This window comes from Pseudophryne corroboree, chromosome 1, assembly GCF_028390025.1.
Source record: "Pseudophryne corroboree isolate aPseCor3 chromosome 1, aPseCor3.hap2, whole genome shotgun sequence".
Classification (NCBI taxonomy): domain Eukaryota; kingdom Metazoa; phylum Chordata; class Amphibia; order Anura; family Myobatrachidae; genus Pseudophryne; species Pseudophryne corroboree.
This window is the reverse complement of record NC_086444.1, coordinates 1022546783-1022569620: the sequence shown is the minus strand read 5'-3', so window position 1 is coordinate 1022569620 and position 22838 is coordinate 1022546783. Positions and strand designations below refer to the sequence as shown.

At 45.6% G+C, this 22838-nt stretch overlaps 2 pseudogenes; one reads left to right on the top strand and one right to left on the bottom strand.

Annotated features, from left to right (window-relative positions):
- Positions 1 to 4485: 4485 nt before the first annotated feature.
- Positions 4486 to 4605, bottom strand: LOC134944344 (5S ribosomal RNA; annotated as a pseudogene).
- Positions 4606 to 8307: 3702 nt separating this feature from the next.
- On the top strand, positions 8308 to 8427 carry LOC134942398 (5S ribosomal RNA; annotated as a pseudogene).
- Positions 8428 to 22838: the final 14411 nt, after the last annotated feature.

The following is a 22838-nucleotide window of genomic DNA, read 5'->3' as shown; positions in this document are numbered from 1 at the left end:
GCCCACAGCGGCCGCCGCCCGCACGGTGCTGCCGCGCCTGCGTTGGCCAGATCATGCCCCAATAATGGCGGGCAAACACCGCTGTGCCGCCCCCTCCCGCCCAGCGACCACCTCTACCTGTCAATCAGCCCCACTACGGATCGCAGCCTGCTACGGTCTTCGGCCGTCTGGCATGCGCCGGCGCACTAAGGCGCTGGCGCATGTGCAGTGGGTACCCGTTCTCTCGGCTGCGATAAAAAGCAGCGAGTGAACGGGTCCGAATGACTCCTCATGTGCACTGCAGATGGAGCAGATATAACATGTGCAGAGAGAGTAAAGGCCAGTACTCACTGGCAGATGTGGGGAGAGATGTGTGCTGAGCGAACCTCTCAGCGCACATCTCTCCCCCTGCTCAGCACAGCGCTATGTGTGCTGAGCGTGCGGGGGGCGCTCATTTCACCCAGCGGGTGAAGTGAACGACCCGCTAGATTGGCCAATCTAGCACCAGCGATAGCGATGCGCGTGGCTGCGCATCGCTATCGCTGTGAGGGGTACACATGGAGAGATCACTGCTTAAAGTCTAAGCAATCTAGTCAGATCGCTCCGTGAGTACCCCCCTTTAGATTTGGGTGTGGTGTGTTCAAACTGAAATCTAAATTGCAGTGTAAAAATAAACCAGCCAGTATTTACCCTGCACAGAAACAAAATAACCCACCCAAATCTAACTCCCTCTGCACATGTTATATCTGCCCCCCTGCAGTGCACATGGGGGGTCATTCAGACCCGATCGCACGCTGCAGTTTTTTGCAGCCGTGCATTCGGGTCTGAACTGCGCATGCATGCGGGCCGCAATGTGCAGGCGCATCGCTGCCCGGCGACTGCCATTGCCGGGCAGCGACAAAACCACAGAAGAAAGCATTCGCAGAGGCGAACGCAAGAAGATTGACAGGAAGAGGCCATCCGGGGTTGTCAACTCACCATTTTCTGGGAGTGTCGAGGAAAACGGAGGCGTGCCCGGCCGTTTCCAGGGAGGGATCCAGAAGTCAGCTCCTGGCCGAATCATCGCAGCGGGTGAGTAAGTCTTGAGCTGTGCAGAAACTGCACAAACTTTTTGTTTGTGCAGCTCTCTGCACAAGCGTTTGCAGCCCTGCACAGCCCTAACCCCCCCCTTGTAGGCGGCGATTACCTGGTCGCAGCAGTGCAAAAAATAGCCTGCATGCGACCAGGTCTGAATTACCCTCATGGTTTTGCCCAACTGCCAACAAATTTGCTGCTGCGATCAACTCTGAATTACCCCCAGTGTCCACAAAACCATTGAAGATGCTGTGTAGATTTGAACAGTTTACTATCTTTGAGCCTAATTCAGTAAGGATTGCAATTGCAAAGCTGTTGGCAATCCTTTGCAGTGTAAATCCAGGAGGAGATGCACAGCACCTCCTTCCTACATTTGCGATCACATCGAAACTGTGATGAACGATGTTTTGCGATGTTTATCTGCGACGGCAGACTTAAAAAAAACCTGTGCTTGTTCTTTTAGTATTTTGGCTCTATTGCTTTTTGCAAGCAGTGGATGGCAACAGGGGTGTATCTAGGGGTCCAAGCGCCCCTAGCAAAGTAAGGGACTGCCCCCCCCCCCCCCCCCCGCACTTACGTATAGTAATAACTCTGTACTTATAACTTGGATATTTGCTAATAAAAACAAAAGTTAACAGTTTTGAAAGAAATAAACTCTTTATTAAACATTTATTAGAGGTTGCATTAGTAAAAATATGCATACTCTGCAAAATTATGCTACAATGGTATTTTTGGGGGCAGGGTGCATCAGAGCTAGATTAAGGCTCTGGGATGCCCGGGGCACTAAAGAGCAGAGGGGCCCTCTTGGACTAAAATAAAAGTTTATTTGCGCCAGACAAGGGGACACAGAATGTCATATACACAGGGGTAGGGGGGAACAGGGTGACACACACACGAAGGCGGCAGGCACACGGTGTCAAACACGGGGGGGAGGGGGGGCACTGGGCGACACACACAGAGGTGCAGGGGGTGCAAAGTGTATCAAACATAGGGGCAGGGGACACAATGCACCACACATGGGGGAGCACAGAATGTTATACACACAGGAGTAGGGGGCACAGGGTGACACACACACACTCATAAAGGCAGCGGGCATAGGGGGCCACACAACAATGTGAGGGGGGGAATGATGGTGCCACACACACATAAGACAGGGGGTAGAGGGGTCACACACTGGGGGTTGGGGGGAAGGAGGGTGCAAGGTATCATATACACACAGGGGTCCACACACCAGGGTGAGGGAGGAAGAGGGGGCCATAAGGTGGGGGTACATGGGGCCACTCACAGGGGGGTGGGCAACAAGCAGGCACAGGGCTCTCTGGTCACTCACCACTCCAGCGAGGGAGGCCCGTGGACCCAGGCACAGGCTGAAGAGGGCGGCGGCAGGAGGATCAGAGTGCCAGCGCCAATGCAGCATCATGGCACTGCACGATAGTGTGAGGCCGGAATACAGGACACTCCTGGAACTGTGCCCATAACTGCTTCACCCCTCCCCCCCACACAGGGCAGCGGCTGGAGGAGGGAGGGTGCCGGGGCCGCTGGGGCGTTTGTGCCTGCCAGTATGCTGACCAGATCCCTATTATAATCACTTACCTTTTCCTACTTCTCCCACTTGATTCCCTGGGGACCTTTCTTCCAAGATGTTGCTGCTGCTGTTGTCACCCCTGAAGCTTTTGTTCTCTCCAGGATCCAGGTTTTTAGCCACTCCTGTGTCACTATTACAATAGCCCAGTAGTCATCTCACCACTGGTCATGTAAGGGATGAGATAGGAGAGGGGGAGGGGTCAATGGGTGCTGTTGTAAAGTCTGCTCTGTTCTACTTCTGTCAGGAAGGAGGGGAGGAGCTTGTTGGACATGTGATCTTCTGCTGCTGTGGCACGGAGAAAGCCTCTACAGCCCAGCAAAGAAGGAGAGGTCCCCTGAGGTACAAAGCTGCTGTGTGTGTGTACACGTGTGTATATATATATATATATATATATATGTGTATGTTTATATACTGTGCTGTGTGTATGTATGTATGTATGTATATGTATATATATATATATATTTAAAAATAGGGGGGAGATTATTGCGCCACTTGTGTACAACACCAATGAACTAAGAACCACGTGCAATTGAAATAAATGACACTCCCTAATGGTTAGTACAGGGCGTCAGCTGTCCCCCAAAACACAGGGATGGTGGTTCCCTGAAGCAACGGAAAAAACACACAGGGGGGTGGGGGATATAGCGACCATCGGTGTCTTAAATTAATTCAATAAAAATGGATCTAAAAGTATATAAAAAAACTGACCAGATCAGATAAATCTGAATAATGGGAATTTATTTACACAAAGAAAAACAGACAATGATTGCACAACTAAAAAATTACTAAAATTTGAACAGCAAATCTTCTTAAAAAATAGGATAAAAACAATAGACACAATATAATATAATACCAGTTAAAATGTATGTTAAAATATGTAAAACAATTTTAACTTAACTTGGTATGAGGTCACTGCCAGGTTGACCAACGCGTTTCGTCATTCAGACTTCATCAAGGGGTAAAGGCAGAGTGGGACTGAGCTTCTATTTATACCAATACTAATCTCATGGTAATTATGACATCACTTCCTGTTAACTAATCAAGGTATTGTAAAAATATGTTATAAACTTCTATTTACAGATATCCAGTAACCTTATTTCGTAGTGCACATGTACATAATGTTTTATCAGTGTTTATACAGCAGGTTTGGTGTTGGAGAGCTTAAAAACTCTCTTGTAAAGGCGCCGGCGGATCTTTTCCGCCCCACTTCCGGTTTTCGTCCGTCGCGTCATTTCCGCCCCACTTCCGGTATGCGATTGCGCATGCGCCCGCGGCTGCAGATTTTCAGAGACCAACAGTTCTATGAATCTTAATCTCCAGGACTTCCTTGCGGTGGCCATCTTTATAAGGATTATTCCCTATATAGTTTCACACGGCGGCCATGTTTGAGGAGTCCATAATCAGGGACATTTGTCTTAATTCTCCAGTGTATTGTGCATAAAAGTAGATAGAAAAAACGGGGATTAGTCAGTATTTAATTCAATGGTGACAGTAGCATTACATGAATCACTGTAAACTATATTACACACTGCTGAGTAATTAATAGTATCAGGATATATAGATATAAATAAAGTGCAGAGTGCAGAATTCAATTCAATGGTGACAGTAGCATTAAATGAATCACTGTAAACTATATTACACACTGCTGAGTAATTAATAGTATCAGGATATATAGATATAAATAAAGTGCAGAGTGCAGAATTAAAGGTAAGGGTAGGTATATATATATATATATATATATATAAAGTGCTATGTGCAAAATTGCAGGTATTTAAGAAATTATTAAGATGCAGATGATGTGAGTAATACTAAACTGACATGCTCATGTAGGCTATTTAACATCAGGTTGGTTACAGTACCTGATCTTCCCAGATGGTCTCCCTGGTCTGGTACTGATCAGGCCCGACACTGCTTCGCTTCCAAGATCGGACGAGATTGGGCCTTTCCAGTGTGGTCTGACTGTAATAATAACTCTTTACCGTACATGTGTCAAATTTAATATATCAAAATAGCTGTAAAGTATTGTGCGGGAATAGTGTGGATGGGTATAGGGTAGGAGTATGAGGGGTAGGGGGTGGGAGGAGGGGGAGGCGGTGATGTGGGGGAAGGGGAGGGGGGAAGGGAGAGATAGGGAAGGTAGAAATGGTGAAGATCCAACCGTGATGATCCACCGGCTATAACTTTCACAGGAACGGGGCGATTTCATAATAGTCATTGAATCCCTTCAGGTGGAGTGTTTGTAATTGAAAGATCCAATACATTTCTCTACGTGAGAGTTTATTGGCCAGGTCGCCACCTCTTTCTCCCAGCTTCACGAGTTCGATCGCTTTAAAAGTTAGTGCCTCCGGATTGGAGTTATGTGCAAGGTTGAAGTGTTTGGACACTGCGTAGTTTTCCATTTTGTTTTTTATATTGCGTACATGTTCTTGTATCCTCATCTTGAGTGGTCTTTTTGTTTTTCCCACATATTGTTTTCCGCAGTCACATTCTAATAAATAAATCACAGATTGTGTATTGCAGTTTATGAAGTCCTTAATCTTGTATACCTCCTTCTTTTCTGTGTCCGTGAATGTTTTCCTTACTGGGTGTAGGTACTTGCAGATGTTGCATCGGCCACATTTAAAAGAACCAGTGCATTTCGGTATTCTTGATTCTTCTTCAACTTTCTTGTGCAGCATACTGGGGGCTAGGATATCTTTTAGATTTTTAGATTTCCTAAAGACAATCTCTGGGCGAGAAGGCAGTATTTCTTTGAGGACTGGGTCCATTAATAGGATTCCCCAGTGGTTGCTTAGTGAGTCTCTAATAACTTTTTCATGACGGTTAAAGGTGGTAATAAACGGAACGGATTCTTTCTTGGTTTTTTTAGGTTTTTATTCTAACAGTGTTGATCTCTCTAGAGCCTTTGCTTTGACGGCTGCTTCTTCCACGATGGTAGCTGGGTATTCTTTATTCTTGAATCTCTCTTTGTACTTCTCTATTTGGGTGTCACATTCTTCCTGGTTGCTGCAATTCCTCTTTATTCTATTAAATTGCGAAAAGGGGATGTTGTTTTTCCATTTCTTCAAGTGGTTACTTTTATAGTGCAGGTAACTGTTTATGTCAACCTGCTTGATGAAATTCTTGGTTTCAACTCTTCCTTCCATCCCTGTTAAGATCACATCGAGGAATTCAATTGACTCTTTATTAAGTTTAGAAGTAAAAATGAGATTCATCTCGTTTGTGCTTAGGAATTCCAGGAATTTAAAAAAGCATTCTTCCGTACCGTCCCAGACAATTAAAATGTCGTCTATGTAACGACGATAAAAGATGATGTGGTTCTTAAAATCATGGTTACCATAGATAAAACTCTTCTCCCAGCTACCCATAAAAAGATTAGCGAAACTCGGAGCAAAAATCGTGCCCATTGCAGTCCCACAGCGTTGTAAGTAAAAATGATCTAAAAATTTAAAATAATTGTGCTGGAGAATAAAATACATGACGTCACATATAAAATCTTTATGGATGACTGTTAGTGAGGTGTCGGTTTCCATAAATTCTCTACACGCTGTTACACCTTTCTTGTGGTCTATACAAGTGTATAATGATGGCACATCTATTGTTGCCCAACTATAGGTGTTTTTCCATTCGAAGTCTTTTAAGGAGTTCAACACAGCAGTAGTGTCCTTTAAATATGACGGCAGCTCTTTCACATAGGGTTTCAGGAAGACATCAACGTACTCTGATAAATTTGATGTGAGCGAGTCAATGCCCGCCACGATGGGTCTTCCGGGTGGATTGGTCAAGTTCTTATGGATTTTGGGCAAGAAATAAAAAATAGGGGTAGTGGGGTCTGATTTCATTAGAAATTGAAATTCTTCTTTTGTAATTATCTCAGTTCGTAGACCGTGTAGTAGAAGTGTTCTAAGTTCTCCGACAAATACATCTTTGGGGTCACCAGACAGTTTAGTATATGAGACATCATCTCCCAATAGTCTCAGTGCTTCCTTGGTATATTTCTCACGGTCCATGATAACCAGGCCCCCCCCCCTTTATCAGCTTGTTTTATTACAATTCCCTTATTTTTCTGTAGCTTTTTTAAGGCCTCACTCTCCCGGTTGGTGATGTTCTTCTCTTTAATCTTTTCCAAGTTGGTCTCACATAAGTCCTTTTTAACCAGTTCATAAAAGATGCTTACATTACTTCCATTTGACTCCAATGGATAAAATTTTGAGGTCGGTTTTAGACCTGATTTTGACTGATTTTCATAGTTGCTGATCACAGCATCCTCTTTCCTCAGGAAATGTCTTTTAAGTGTCAGTTTTCTGATATATTTATTTAAATCGATAAAGGTCTCAAATTTGTTGAGACCCCCCGTGGGTGCAAACGTTAGGCCTTTATTTAGTAAGGATATTTCTGGTTCCGACAGTTTGTGTTCCGATAAATTAAAAATTCCTTTATCCTTTGTTTCCGTCACTAGAATGTTCTTTTTTTGTTCTCGTTCCCTCCTACTGCCCCGTTTTCCTCTTCTTCTGTGTATCTTCTTTTGAGAGGTGAAGCATGGTGAACATCTTCCTTCAGGGGATTTCTTGTGGCTTCTTTTGGTCGTGTTCCTGTTCTTTGGGCTAAAAAAGTCTGATCACTTTTAGAGTTAAGTCTTTGTAGTGCTGTAAATCTATTCTGCATCCTTAGTGTTGGGGATGGTGTATTCATTTCTCGATTCCGTAGTGGTATTCCTTTTGTAGGTACGGTTTTCCAGTATTGTCTAGTTGTTTGATTCACTTGTTGGTTCATGGTTCCAAACCTGCTCCAGTTCCGTTTATTACCACCTTTAACCGTCATAAAAAGTTATTAGAGACTCACTAAGCAACCACTGGGGAATCCTATTAATGGACCCAGTCCTCAAAGAAATACTGCCTCCTCGCCCAGAGATCGTCTTTAGGAAATCTAAAAATCTAAAAGATATCCTAGCCCCCAGTATGCTGCACAAGAAAGTTGAAGAAGAATCAAGAATACCGAAATGCACTGGTTCTTTTAAATGTGGCCGATGCAACATCTGCAAGTACCTACACCCAGTAAGGAAAACATTCACGGACACAGAAAAGAAGGAGGTATACAAGATTAAGGACTTCATAAACTGCAATACACAATCTGTGATTTATTTATTAGAATGTGACTGCGGAAAACAATATGTGGGAAAAACAAAAAGACCACTCAAGATGAGGATACAAGAACATGTACGCAATATAAAAAACAAAATGGAAAACTACGCAGTGTCCAAACACTTCAACCTTGCACATAACTCCAATCCGGAGGCACTAACTTTTAAAGCGATCGAACTCGTGAAGCTGGGAGAAAGAGGTGGCGACCTGGCCAATAAACTCTCACGTAGAGAAATGTATTGGATCTTTCAATTACAAACACTCCACCCGAAGGGATTCAATGACTATTATGAAATCGCCCCGTTCCTGTGAAAGTTATAGCCGGTGGATCATCACGGTTGGATCTTCACCATTTCTACCTTCCCTATCTCTCCCTTCCCCCCTCCCCTTCCCCCACACCACCGCCTCCCCCTCCTCCCACCCCCTACCCCTCATACTCCTACCCTATACCCATCCACACTATTCCCGCACAATACTTTACAGCTATTTTGATATATTAAATTTGACACATGTACGGTAAAGAGTTATTATTACAGTCAGACCACACTGGAAAGGCCCAATCTCATCCGATCTTGGAAGCGAAGCAGTGTCGGGCCTGATCAGTACCAGACCAGGGAGACCATCTGGGAAGATCAGGTACTGTAACCAACCTGATGTTAAATAGCCTACATGAGCATGTCAGTTTAGTATTACTCACATCATCTGCATCTTAATAATTTCTTAAATACCTGCAATTTTGCACATAGCACTTTATATATATATATATATATATATATATATATATATATATATTTATATACCTACCCTTACCTTTAATTCTGCACTCTGCACTTTATTTATATCTATATATCCTGATACTATTAATTACTCAGCAGTGTGTAATATAGTTTACAGTGATTCATTTAATGCTACTGTCACCATTGAATTGAATTCTGCACTCTGCACTTTATTTATATCTATATATCCTGATACTATTAATTACTCAGCAGTGTGTAATATAGTTTACAGTGATTCATGTAATGCTACTGTCACCATTGAATTAAATACTGACTAATCCCCGTTTTTTCTATCTACTTTTATGCACAATACACTGGAGAATTAAGACAAATGTCCCTGATTATGGACTCCTCAAACATGGCCGCCGTGTGAAACTATATAGGGAATAATCCTTATAAAGATGGCCACCGCAAGGAAGTCCTGGAGATTAAGATTCATAGACCTGTTGGTCTCTGAAAATCTGCAGCTGCGGGCGCATGCGCAATCGCATACCGGAAGTGGGGCGGAAATGACGCGACAGACGAAAACCGGAAGTGGGGCGGAAAAGATCCGCCGGCGCCTTTACAAGAGAGTTTTTAAGCTCTCCAACACCAAACCTGCTGTATAAACACTGATAAAACATTATGTACATGTGCACTACGAAATAAGGATATTACTGGATATCTGTAAATAGAAGTTTATAACATATTTTTACAATACCTTGATTAGTTAACAGGAAGTGATGTCATAATTACCATGAGATTAGTATTGGTATAAATAGAAGCTCAGTCCCACTCTGCCTTTACCCCTTGATGAAGTCTGAATGACGAAACGCGTTGGGCAACCTGGCAGTGACCTCATACCAAGTTAAGTTAAAATTGTTTTACATATTTTAACATACATTTTAACTGGTATTATATTATATTGTGTCTATTGTTTTTATCCTATTTTTTAAGAAGATTTGCTGTTCAAATTTTAGTAATTTTTTAGTTGTGCAATCATTGTCTGTTTTTCTTTGTGTAAATAAATTCCCATTATTCAGATTTATCTGATCTGGTCAGTTTTTTTATATACTTTTAGATCCATTTTTATTGAATTAATTTAAGACACCGATGGTCGCTATATCCCCCACCCCCCTGTATATATATATATATATATATAGTATATTGTCGGGGGGGAAGGGATGTCCGGGGTCACTCGTTATCATGCAATATACTGGATCAGATGCAGCATTGGACAGCCTGTGCTGTATAATCACAAAATACATGCTGCAAGGATTGAGTTTTAGCCATGTGTGCCCTGCCCCCCCCCCCTCCCCTCCCCTCCCCCGTCATATCCACATGTGCACCCACGGGTGGGGGGGCAGAGCACACATAGTTAAAACTCAATCCTTGCACTGCAGCATGTGTTTTGTGATTATACAGCAAAGGCTGTCCGATGCTGCATCTGATCCAGTATATTGTATGATAACGAGTGCCCCCGGACATCCCTTCCCCCCCCCCCCTCCACCCCTCGCTGGACTTCTCCCACTGTCCTGTTGGCATACACTGACAGTGCTCTCTGCTGCCCCTTTCTGTCAATCAGCAGCAGCGCTGATGTTTCTGAGAGAGCAGCTGAGCTGAGCAGAGAGAAGCACTGATAACATTCAAAACTGATCGCGGGTGGCACCACCGGGCACCCCCCCCCTTCCGTTCCCTTCCCTCCCCAACCCCCCATATTACATTGTGCAATAAATAATTTTGTGCGTATATAAGTATTTGAGTCTTATTTATTACCAGTTATTTTTCTCTAACGTCAGTGGCAAACGCAGGATTTTCATTGGGGGGTTTCCGACAATATACTATATATATATATATATATATATATATATACATACACACAGCACATAAACATATATATATATATATACACACACACACACACACACACACACACGTACACACACACAGCACGAGCTATGTATGTGTGTGTATATACTATATATATATATATATATGTATACACATACAGTACATCTGTGTACATAGACATACATACACACACATACTGTACAGTAGCATACTTACGATCGCAGCATACATACATACATGCACACAGCATACGTACTTGCACAGCATACATACATGCAGAGACACACAGTATACATGCACACAGACATGCATAGACACACAATATTCATGCGCACACAGTATACATACATGCATAGACACACAGTATACATGCACACATACATAAACACAGCTTACATGCATACATACATAAACCATACTTGCCTACCTGACCCTCTCCATGAGGGAGAAAAATAAACACACAGTATATATGCACACAGCATACATACACAGTATACATGCACACATATACACACACACACACACACACACACACACACACACACACACACACACACACACACACACACACTATACAGTACATGCACACATACATACACAATTTACACACACACACACACACACACACACACACACACACACACACACACACTATACAGTACATGCACACATACATAATATACATGCACACAGTACATATACACACACCCTTTAACAGGAAGCACAGCCCCCAGCACCTATACACATGACATGCTACAAACAGTGCTGGCTGGGGGAGGTACATACTGCAGCAATTTATTTTCAGAGTGCCCCCTCCTTCAACCCCTAACATACAGTTGGTGGTAGATGCACCTGGCTGCTGCAGATTCAGTGTGTGTGTGTGTGATGAACACAGCAGACACTGCCTGACGCGTCTCTGATTCAAAGTCCGTTGGCTTCTACTGCCTGAGAGGAGCTGCACGCTTCGCTGCAGCTCCCCCTACAGGCAGCCGGCAGCCTGCTTCTCACTGTCACTCGGACACTGACAGTGGAGCCGAGGAGGGAGCTGCAGACGTAAGCTTATCTTTCTCTAAAAAACAAAACAAAAAAAAAAACATTGTCCACTAGCACCGATAGATTGGCGGCCAGGGGGGGGTTTCTAGGTACTCGGACCCCCCCCCCCCCCCCCCCTGCATGCGCGTGTGAACGTCCTAGAGGATTCTGGGACTCCGTAAGGACCAATGGGATAGACGGGCTCCGCAGGAGACATGGGCACTTTAAGAATGACTTTAGGCTCTGGGTGTGCACTGGCTCCTCCCTCTATGCCCCTCCTCCAGACCTCAGTTTGATACTGTGCCCAGAGGAGATGGGTGCACTGCAGGGAGCTCTCCTGAGTTTCCTGTAAGAAAGTATTTTGGTTAGATTTTTTATTTTCAGGGAGCCTACTGGCAACAGACTCCCTGCATCGAGAGACTAAGGAGAGAGAAACAGCCCTACTTCTCTGAGTTTCAAGGTCCTGTTTCTTAGGCTACTGGACACCATTAGCTCCAGAGGGACTGGTACGCAGGTTTCATCCTCGCCGTCCGTCCCAGAGCCGCGCCGCTGTCCTCCTCGCAGAGCCAGAAGATAGAAGCCGGGTGAGTATGAGAAGAAAGAAGACATCAGAGGCGGCAGAAGATGTCTGATCTTCATAGAGGTAACGCACAGCGGTGAAGCTGTGCGCCATTGCTCCCGTTCACCTCACACACTCCGGTCACTGTAAGGGTGCATGGCGCAGGGAAGATGCCCTGGGCAGCAGTATAAACCTCTCCTATGGCAAAAGCATATATATACATGTACAGCTGGGCACTGTACATGTATATAAAGAGCCCCCGCCATGTTTTGATAGATTTTGAGAGGGACAGAAGCCCGCCGCCGAGGGGGCGGGGCTTCTTCCTCAGCACTCACCAGCGCCATTTTCTCCACAGCACAGCGCTGAGAGGAAGCTCCCCGGACTCTCCCCTGCTTACTGACGGTGACAGTGGGTTTTTCAAGAGGGGGGGCACATAATTGGCGTGTATAAAGTTATAACAGCGCTACTGGGTAAAACATTCTGTGTTTTTTCCTGGGTCATATAGCGCTGGGGTGTGTGCTGGCATACTCTCTCTCTGTCTCTCCAAAGGGCCTGGTGGGGAACCTGTCTTCAGAAAAGAACTTCCCTGTGTGTGTGGGGTGTGTCGGTATGCGTGTGTCGACATGTATGAGGTTGAAGGCTCACCTAAGGAGGAGGGGGAGTGTATGAATGCAAGGTCTCCGTCGGCAGCGCCGACACGACTGGATGGATATGTGGAATGTCTTAAGTGCTAATGTGAATTTATTGCACAAAGACAAAGCTGAGGCTAGGGAACAGTCAGGAAGTCAAACCATGACTGTCCCAATGTCGCCGAGTCCTTCGGGGTCTCAGAAGCGCACACTATCCCAAATAGTTGACACAGATACCGACACGGATTCAGACTCCAGTGTCGACTACGATGATGCAAAATTACAGCCAAAAGTGGCTAAGGGTATTCGATATATGATTATTGCAATAAAAGAGGTTTTGCATATCACAGAGGAACCCCCTGTCCCTGACACGAGGGTACACATGTATAAAGAGAAAAAGCCTGAGGTCACCTTTCCATCCTCGTATGAGCTGAACGAATTATGCGAAAAGGCTTGGGAAACCCCAGACAAGAGACTGCAGGTTCCCAAAAGGATTCTTATGGCGTATCCTTTCCCGCAAAAGGATAGGATACGCTGGGAATCCTCTCCTAAGGTGGACAAGGCATTGACACGCTTATCAAAAAAGATAGCGCTGCCATCCCAAGATACGGCTACCCTCAAGGATGCTGCTGATCGCAAGCAGGAGGTTACCATGAAGTCCATTTGCACACATTCTGGTACAATACTTAGACCGGCAATGGCGTCGGCCTGGGTTTGTAGTGCTGTGGCTGCATGGACTGATTCCTTATCAGCGGAGATTGAGACCCTAGATAAGGATACAATTTTAATGACCCTAGGGCATATAAAAGATGCTGTATTATATATGAGGGATGCTCAAAGAGATGTTTGTTTACTAAGTTCCAGAATAAACGCTATGTCTGTTTCTGCTAGGCGAGTCTTATGGACCCGACAGTGGACGGGGGATGCCGACTCGAAGAGGCATATGGAGTTTTTGCCTTACAAAAGGTGAGGAGTTATTTGGAGAAGGCCTCTCGGACCTCGTATCCACAGCTATGGCAGGTAAATCGAATTTCTTGCCTTATGTTCCCTCACAGCCTAAGAAAGCGCCTCATTATCAAATGCAGTCCTTTCATTCGAATAAAAGCAAAAAAGTACGTGGATCGTCCTTTCTTGCCAGAGGTAAGGGCAGAGGAAAAAAGCTGCACACAGCTAGTTCCCAGGAACAGAAGTCCTCCCCGTCCTCTACAATTTCCACTGCATGACGCTGGGGCTCCCCTGAGGGAGTCCGCTCCAGTGGGGGCACGTCTTCGACTTTTCAGCCACATCTGGGTTCTCTCACAGGTGGATCCCTGGGCAATAGAAATTGTTTCTCAGGGATACAAGCTGGAATTCGAAGAGGTCCCCCCTCGCCGGTTTTTCAAATTCGCTCTGCCAGCTTCTCCCTCAGAGAGGGAGTTAGTGTTAAATGCAATTCAAAAATTGTATCTTCAACAGGTGGTGGTCAAGGTTCCTCTACTGCAAAAGGGGAGGGGATATTACTCAACCCTGTTTGTGGTCCCGAAACCGGACGGTTTGGTCAGACCCATTTTGAATTTAAAATCCCTGAACCTATACTTGAAAAAGTTCAAGTTCAAGATGGAGTCGCTCAGAGCGGTCATCGCCAGCCTGGAAGGGGGGGATTTTATGGTTTCCCTAGACATAAAGGATGCGTACCTTCATGTTCCAATATTTCCACCTCATCAGGCGTTCCTTAGATTTGCTGTACAGGATTGTCATTACCAATTTCAGACGTTGCCGTTTGGGCTTTCCACGGCCCCGAGGATTTTCACCAAGGTACTGGCGGAAATGATGGTGCTCCTGCGCAAGCGAGGTGTCACAATTATTCCATACTTGGACGATCTCCTCATAAAAGCGAGATCTCGGGAGAAGTTACTGGACAGCGTGTCACTTTCATTGAAGGTGTTACAGCAACACGGCTGGATTCTCAATATACCGAAGTCGCAGCTGGTTCCTACGATGCGTCTGACCTTCTTGGGCTTGATTCTGGACACAGACCAGAAAAGGGTTTTTCTTCCGACGGAAAAAGCTCAGGAACTCATGACTCTGGTCAGGAACCTATTGAAGCCAAAACAGGTGTCCGTGCATCACTGCACTCGAGTCCTGGGGAAAATGGTGGCATCATACAAAGCCATTCCCTTCGGCAGGTTCCATGCAAGAACCTTCCAATGGGACCTGCTGGACAAGTGGTCCGGGTCACATCTACATATGCATCGGCGGATCACCCTGTCCCCCAGAGCCAGGGTATCTCTCCTGTGGTGGCTGCAGAGTGCTCACCTCCTAGAGGGCCGCAGGTTCGGCATTCTGGACTGGATCCTGGTGACCACGGATGAAAGCCTCCGAAGTTGGGGAGCAGTCACACAGGGAAGAAATTTTCAAGGTCTTTGGTCAAGTCTAGAGACTTGTCTCCACATCAACGTCCTGGAGTTGAGGGCCATATACAACGCCCTACGTCAAGCGGAGGCATTACTTCGCGACAAACCAGTTCTGATTCAGTCAGACAATGTCACCGCAGTGGCTCATGTAAACCGCCAAGGCGGCACAAGGAGCAGGGTGGCAATGGCGGAAGCCACCAGGATTCTTCGCTGGGCGGAGAATCATGTCAGCGCACTGTCAGCAGTGTTCATTCCAGGAGTGGACAATTGGGAAGCAGACTTCCTCTGCAGACACGATCTGCATCCGGGAGAGTGGGGGCTTCATCAGGAAGTCTTCGAGCAGATCGCAAGTCAGTGGGGACTGCCCCAAATAGACATGATGGCGTCCCGTCTCAACAAAAAGCTAAAAAGGTATTGCGCCAGGTCAAGAGATCCTCAGGCGGTAGCTGTGGACGCCCTGGTGACACCGTGGGTGTACCGGTTGGTCTATGTATTTCCTCCTCTTCCTCTCATACCCAAGGTGTTGAGAATATTAAGACAAAGAGGAGTGAGAACAATCCTCATTGTTCCAGATTGGCCACGAAGGACCTGGTATCCAGAGCTGCAGGAGTTGCTCACAGGAGATCCGTGGCCTCTTCCTCTAAGACAGGACCTGCTGCAACAGGGGCCCTGTCTGTTCCAGGACTTACCGCGGCTGCGTTTGACGGCATGCGGTTGAACGCCGGATCCTAGCGAAAAAAGGTATTCCGGATGAGGTCATTCCTACACTAATAAAGGCTAGGAAGGACGTGACATCAAAACATTATCACCGAATATGGCGAAAATATGTTTCTTGGTGTGAGGCCAGGAATGCTCCTACGGAAGAATTCCAGCTGGGCCGTCTCCTTCACTTCCTACAAACTGGAGTGAATTTGGGCCTAAAATTAGGCTCCATTAAGGTTCAGATTTCGGCCCTATCCATTTTCTTTCAGAAGGAATTGGACTCTCTTCCTGAAGTACAGATGTTTGTGAAGGGAGTACTGCATATTCAGCCTCCTTTTGTACCTCCGGTGGCACCTTGGGACCTTAACGTGGTGTTAAGTTTCCTTAAGTCACATTGGTTTGAGCCACTCAAAACGGTGGAGTTAAAATATCTCACTTGGAAGGTGGTCATGTTGTTAGCCTTAGCTTCGGCTAGGCGAGTTTCGGAATTAGCTGCTTTATCACATAAAAGCCCCTATCTGGTTTTTCATATGGATAGGGCGGAATTGCGGATTCGTCCTCAATTCCTACCTAAAGTGGTCTCATCCTTTCATATGAACCAGCCTATTGTCGTGCCTGTGGCTACATGTGACTTGGAGGATTCCGAGTCCCTTGATGTGGTCAGGGCTTTGAAGATTTACGTGGCCAGAACGGTTGGGATCAGAAAAACAGAGGCACTGTTTGTCCTGTATGCAGCCAACAAGGTTGGCGGCCCTGCTTCAAAGCAGACTATTGCTCGCTGGATCTGTAACACGATTAAGCAGGCGCATTCTACGGCAGGATTGCCATTACCAAAATTGGTTAAGGCCCATTCCACTAGGAAGGTGGGCTCTTCTTGGGCGGCTGCCCGAGGGGTCTCGGCACTACAGCTGTACCGAGCTGCTACTTGATCGGGATCAAACACCTTTGCAAAGTTCTATAAGTTTGATACCCGGGCTGAGGAGGACCTCCTGTTTGCTCAATCGGTGCTGCAGAGTCATCCGCACTCTCCCGCCCGTTTGGGAGCTTTGGTATAATCCCCATGGTCCTTACGGAGTCCCAGCATCCTCTAGGACGTTAGAGAAAATAAGATTTTAAACCTACCGGTAAATCTTTTTCTCGTAGTCCGTAGAGGATGCTGGGCGCCCGTCCCAAGTGCGGACTACTTCTGCAACGCTTGTATATAGTTATTGCGTACATAAGGGTTATGTTATAGTTTCATCGGTGGTGGACCGAGGCTATGTTGGTTTTTCATACTGTTAACTAGATAGTATATCACAAGTTATACGGTGTGATTGGTGTGGCTGGTATGAATCTTGCCCTTGGATTACCTAAAATCCTTTCCTTGTACTGTCCGTCTCCTCTGGGCACAGTTTCTCTAACTGAGGTCTGGAGGAGGGGCATAGAGGGAGGAGCCAGTGCACACCCAGAGCCTAAAGTCTTTCTTAAAGTGCCCATGTCTCCTGCGGAGCCCGTCTATCCCCATGGTCCTTACGGAGTCCCAGCATCCTCTATGGACTACGAGAAAAAGATTTACCGGTAGGTTTAAAATCTTATTATTACAGCGCACACATATTCCGCAGCGCTTTGCAGAGAATATTTGCCCATTCACATCAGTTACTCCCCTAGTGGAGCTTACAATTTATATTCCCTACCACATGTACACGCACACACATTCATGCTAGGGTTACTTTTGTTGGGAGCCAATTAACCTACCAGTATATTTTTGGATTGTGGGAGGAAACCAGAGTACCTGGAGGAAACCCACGCAAGTACGGGGAGCTTATACAAACTCCACACAGGGCCATGGTGGGAATCGAACCCATAACCTCAGTGCTGTGAGGCAATAATGCTAACCATTACAACATCCGTACTGCCCTAAGTGTTTAATTCACATGCCAGACCTCTTAATAATTAGTACAAAAACGAACATATATTTATTGCCGTCGCACGTGGCCTTGCGAGGCCAAGGAAACTGCATCCACGGTGCAGTCCTTGGTCTCACCACCGGGTTACCGTTTACACTGCACTTGTGATGATCTGATCTCCAGGCGCCGCCTCCGCACACGTCACAGAGGTTGGTGCCTCCAACCTGAAAGGGGTCTGAAGTGCGCCGTACCTGGGAAGGAGCTATTCACAAGTCCCAGATGCAACCCGCTATAGCGATGTGAAAGGGGTATATCAGGGAACAGACAGTAATCCTCAATTTATCGGAGGTGGTAATAGGTGTCTTAACTGAAGATGGACTGTTTTCATTTCAAGTGTCACAGTGCATCTTCTGCATATGTGTATCTACTATGAAATAGATTAAGCTGACCACAATTATGACATTAGTAGAAAATGTATGTCCATCCCCATCTCTTTGATTTTTGATCGTTCTGCACTGTAAATGGTTGAATAATTTGGTTAACTTCGACAATGTAATCAACAAGAATATTGGTGAGCAGTTAATGCAGCCCCCAAACAGTAAGATTTTGATTGATCATATTGTATTTCACTTCTTGTTGACCCATATTAGACAAATAATATCCAAATTGATCCAGCAGGGTTGCAAATCAGGTTGACCAGTGACTCTCAAGTCAAGGGTGAGGCCATTGGCTGTTCCTTATAAAAATATATAACACATGCAGAACAATTCCATCACATACTTTGTTGTTTATTATACATATTTAATAATGCAATTAATGCTAAGGCTTCTAGGCAATAAGTTACATTATTCAAAGCAGTGTATCTATGATCTCTCTCTCTCTCTCTCTCTCTCTCTCTATATATATATATATATATATATATATATATATATATATATATAATATAAAAGAGCAGAATCTAGAATTGTTAGTAGGTGTCTTGGGTATCAAGATATATTGAACAGACCAGGCTATGCAGCTGGGACATGTTAAGTCCTGGCATGTGGAATCAGAAGGGCTGTATTAATAGATGGGCATCGAGGCGGTTGTCATGGGGCCCCCACACATTGGGGCCCCCCACACACTGTTGTTTGAAGTAACGGCTGCTACCTGGCTGTGGTCCCGGGCTGACGGCTGTGTGCGCGGCGCTGCTTACGGCTAGTGACAGGCAGGCACAGTGTAGCAGCAGCTGAGTGACAGCAGGCAGCTGCAGACTATTGAGCACGGCGGTACTGGTGTCTAGCTCACAGGGAAAGGAGCTGTGAGTGTGCCGCTTATTATGCTGCTGCCCTCTGCACACGGTTACTATATAATGCAACCAGGGTATGTGTGCAGGTCAAAGCAGGTGAGCCATCTGTGCAGGGTGGCTTATATTGTTTCTGTGCAGGGTTTTGTATGTAGCCCACAAATGTTAGACAGCTTTATTTTTACGCTGCAATTTAGATTTCAGTTTCAACAAACCCTGCCCGTATCTAACTTTCTCTGCACATGTTACATCTGCCCCACCTGCAGTGCAACATGGTTTTGCCAAGTTGTGTGTTGCTAATTAGGGGTCTATTCGATGCATGTCAGATCCTCTTTGACGGAGAGGATCCGACAATGCAGTATTCAATTTGCGGGCAAATCCGACAGGTTTTGCCTGTTTTTTTGCCCGTTCTCGACAATGTCAATCCACATTTTTTTAAAGACGGATTTACATTGTTGAAAATGGGACTAAAGCCTGTCGGATTTGGGTGCAAATCCGACAAAACACATGGATCCGCGGCTAATCCGCCTATCAACGTTTTTTCCGACAATCAGAATTGCCGACAAGTCGGAAAAACGGCAGCCCCATTGAATAAGTTGAATCATGATTCGACCTAAAAAAGTTGGAAACTGCCGTCCGATTAGATAGCCGTTCCAACTTCAATTGAATACTGCCCTAATCCTGAATCAGGCCCTGTTAGTGCTACAAATGCAGATCAGCAAGTTGGGTTTCTCCCCTGGCTTTCCTCACACCTGAGACTGACCTCCGTATCTAATGATTCCTGCATACAGTTCACACTAACCATATGGGATAGACTTAAATGCATGGATTTGGTACTCTTCCATTCCTCTTTAATGCCTATTTGGTGACACCATCATTTCCCATTGGGCTGTGTAAAGCCAAATCTGCGGTCCTGGGATGCAGTGGGCATTACTAGATTTTCACATATGCAAACAGCAAGTGGACAAACATACTCGTTTCTTATCGATCCTCACAGCTTGTCATCCAGATCTACAATGCGTTTCGGTCGCTACATGGACCTTTTTCAAGAAGTAGTTGATCTACTTCTTGAAAAAGGTCCATGTAGCAACCGAAACGCGTTGAAGATCTGGATGACAAGCTGTGAGGATCGATAAGAAATGAGTGACTGTGTGCTGAGGAAAAATCTCTGTGCGGTTGTGCCAGGCTCCACAGCCCGGGACCTCACTTGCTTAAATTAAGCTAAGCCCACCACACCACCAATGCTGGGTGAGGTATTCCTCGCACTTAGATCTGAAGTCACATATTTTTCCCATAAACATCTGGATATTTAAGCACATGCACTTTATATGTGTTTTTTAAACTTTGTTTGCACGGAATAAACTGTGTTTCCTTTCTACTACTTGTGAAGGTCTTTTTGAAGCATAGTTTCATTATTTAAGGTGTGAACATTCATGAACTAAGGCACCTGTGTTGGTACACTTGTTGTTTGCATTTGTATTTTGAGGGAATTAGTGTTTGTCCCCATTGTGTGGATCAACTAGGCTGCCAGGTTCATTTGGTTGAGCAAAACTGATGTGGATTTTCTGGTATAATTTAGATTTTCACATATATCAAGGGATTTTGCTCTCTGTTTCTTTGCTGACCTTTGTGAGAAGTGAACCTAGGCTATATTTTGAATATTTACAAATTCCTAGCTTCATCCATTCTTTAAATTTGTCGCCTAAGCTTAGGTCACTTACCCCTTTCTGAACGCCTGCACCTGCGACTTGGGTCACAAGGCTGCCATTTCTACACCCAATGATAACAGGGACTGTTTGAACGTGCCTGGGAGCAGGGTGAAGGGATCTGTTTAGCAGAGGAGGAATGGTCACTTATCCAATGTGTGGCTAAGGTCTCTTGATACTAATATTAAGGAAAATGCTTACAAAATCTGTACTCGCTGATATTTGGTCCCTACACGCCTAATTTCTATATACCCTTTGTCATCTGACTTTTATTGGCACCAGTGTGGACACAGAGAAACCTTCTTCCACATTTGGTGGGAGTGTCCATGCATTTCGAATTTTGGATGGGGTCATGACTCTAATAAGTAAAACAATTAATATTACACCAACTCCTGAACCACAACATCTCCTACTTTGCAAATTGCTGCATAGGGCCATTCCAGGCACCATGTAAGAAAAGTGCAGGTGCTATGGAGGAGCGACGATCCCTTCGCCCTGAGTGGTGGCATGGCTCATCTACACACCTTTCTTTCTACATCCCTTTTCCACCCAAAAACCGGGCCAGACCCGGGCTTTTGAACACAGTGACCTGGGCTGGCTCAGACCCCATTTGCACCGCACGTTCAGCCCAGGTTATTCCCGGGTCAGCCCTTTTCACACTGCACCCACGTGTAGTGTTTCTTCCCTCTGTCAGTGTTTGGAGATGACATGTCTCCAGGCACCAGGGATCCAGCTCTCCATAGGCTTTACCCGAGACCCAGGACACCTATTTACAATGCACTGTTACATGGCTCCTTCCTGGGTAATTCCATGGTAGCTACCCAGGTAGGATTCCCAGGTAACTAGACCCAGGTTATTTTTTGGGGACTTTTTTCCACTTAGGCGTGACTTGGGATAACCCAGAAATAACCTGGGTTATTGCAGCAATGAAAAGGGGTATAAGTTACAGGCCCTGAACCAACTGAGTGCTGCCCAATTGATCAGCATATAATACAGTCCCATTGTTCAGGGCCGTAACTAGGGTGTTGCTGAGTGTGCATTGCACATAGTGCAGGTACCTTGTTTGCAGCATTGGCAGCTACCGCAATCTATAATTGCCCTGCTCCTTCTCTGCACTGTAGAGCTACGGGCACAGTCTGTTAGTGCAGGCCTTGCAGGTGTACCACTGATTTTTACCCCAGCAGCGGTGAGCGGCACACCTACAGAATTTAACTGCAGCTGCCATCTGTTGCGCAGTGTGTTTTGTCTGCAGTGCTGGTGGTGGACGGGAAAAAAGTTGAGGAGTAATAGGTGGTGTGTGTGTAACACATGTATGTGTGTCACCACCTTACTTGTTCTACCTGAAGATCCCTGTTCAGATGAAGCCCCACAGTGTGTACATGCTTAAAAGCATTCTACTGTACAGACAACTCACTTTTTGCTACCGCAGTCTTTAAATAAAACTAAATGCTAATTGAAAAATACAGAGCAAGGTGATCATTCTGATGGCTCAAAATGGGAAAAGCAGTATTTGAATATTGTATTATATTAAGTGCCTAATTCAGGTTACATCGCAATCTCAATGCGGCAGCAATTTCTGAGTATGGTGCGCTCTGCGCACACGCAGGTCCCGCCCTGCATGTGCGTAAGCAGTTATTGTGGTTGGCCCACATTAACTACGAACGCCTCTGATTGACAGGCAGAAATGTTCTCAAGGCGGGCAAGGGGCAAAGACGGAGCATTTTCAGGGTGGCGCCGGGAAAACAGGGGCATGTTGGCGGCTTTTTCAGGGCAGCTACGTGTCATCACATGCAGTTACTCTGATAAAAAAAATGGCATCGGAACTCCTGCTGTTGCAGCCAGGCTGCGCCGGCAGGAGGTCTCCATAGTTTCTGTGACCACACTCTTTAGTTGCGGCGCGATCCCAACTAGAGAGTGATCGCAGTGGGTGGCTTGGTGGGTAGCATACTGGGTGGCCTTGCCCTGCGATGGGTGTCCCCCAGCATGTAATTGGACGAGTAGCAGAATCTGCTACTCTTACTGAATTAGGCCCTAAGTTTGCATCGCCGTAAAACGGCCTGTTTTAACATATATTTTACTTATCACTGGTCCAATTGCGGAATTACTTATGGGCTGCAGTCCCCCCAGTAAAATCAGCCACTTCAGTGAGCTCAGCTTGGCCAATTGCAGTCTGTGTGACTGCACTGGCTCATTGGCTTCACTGTGACTGTCAGTGACTTCCTATTGGAAGTCTTAACTGCCAGTCACCTGCAGCAGAGGCA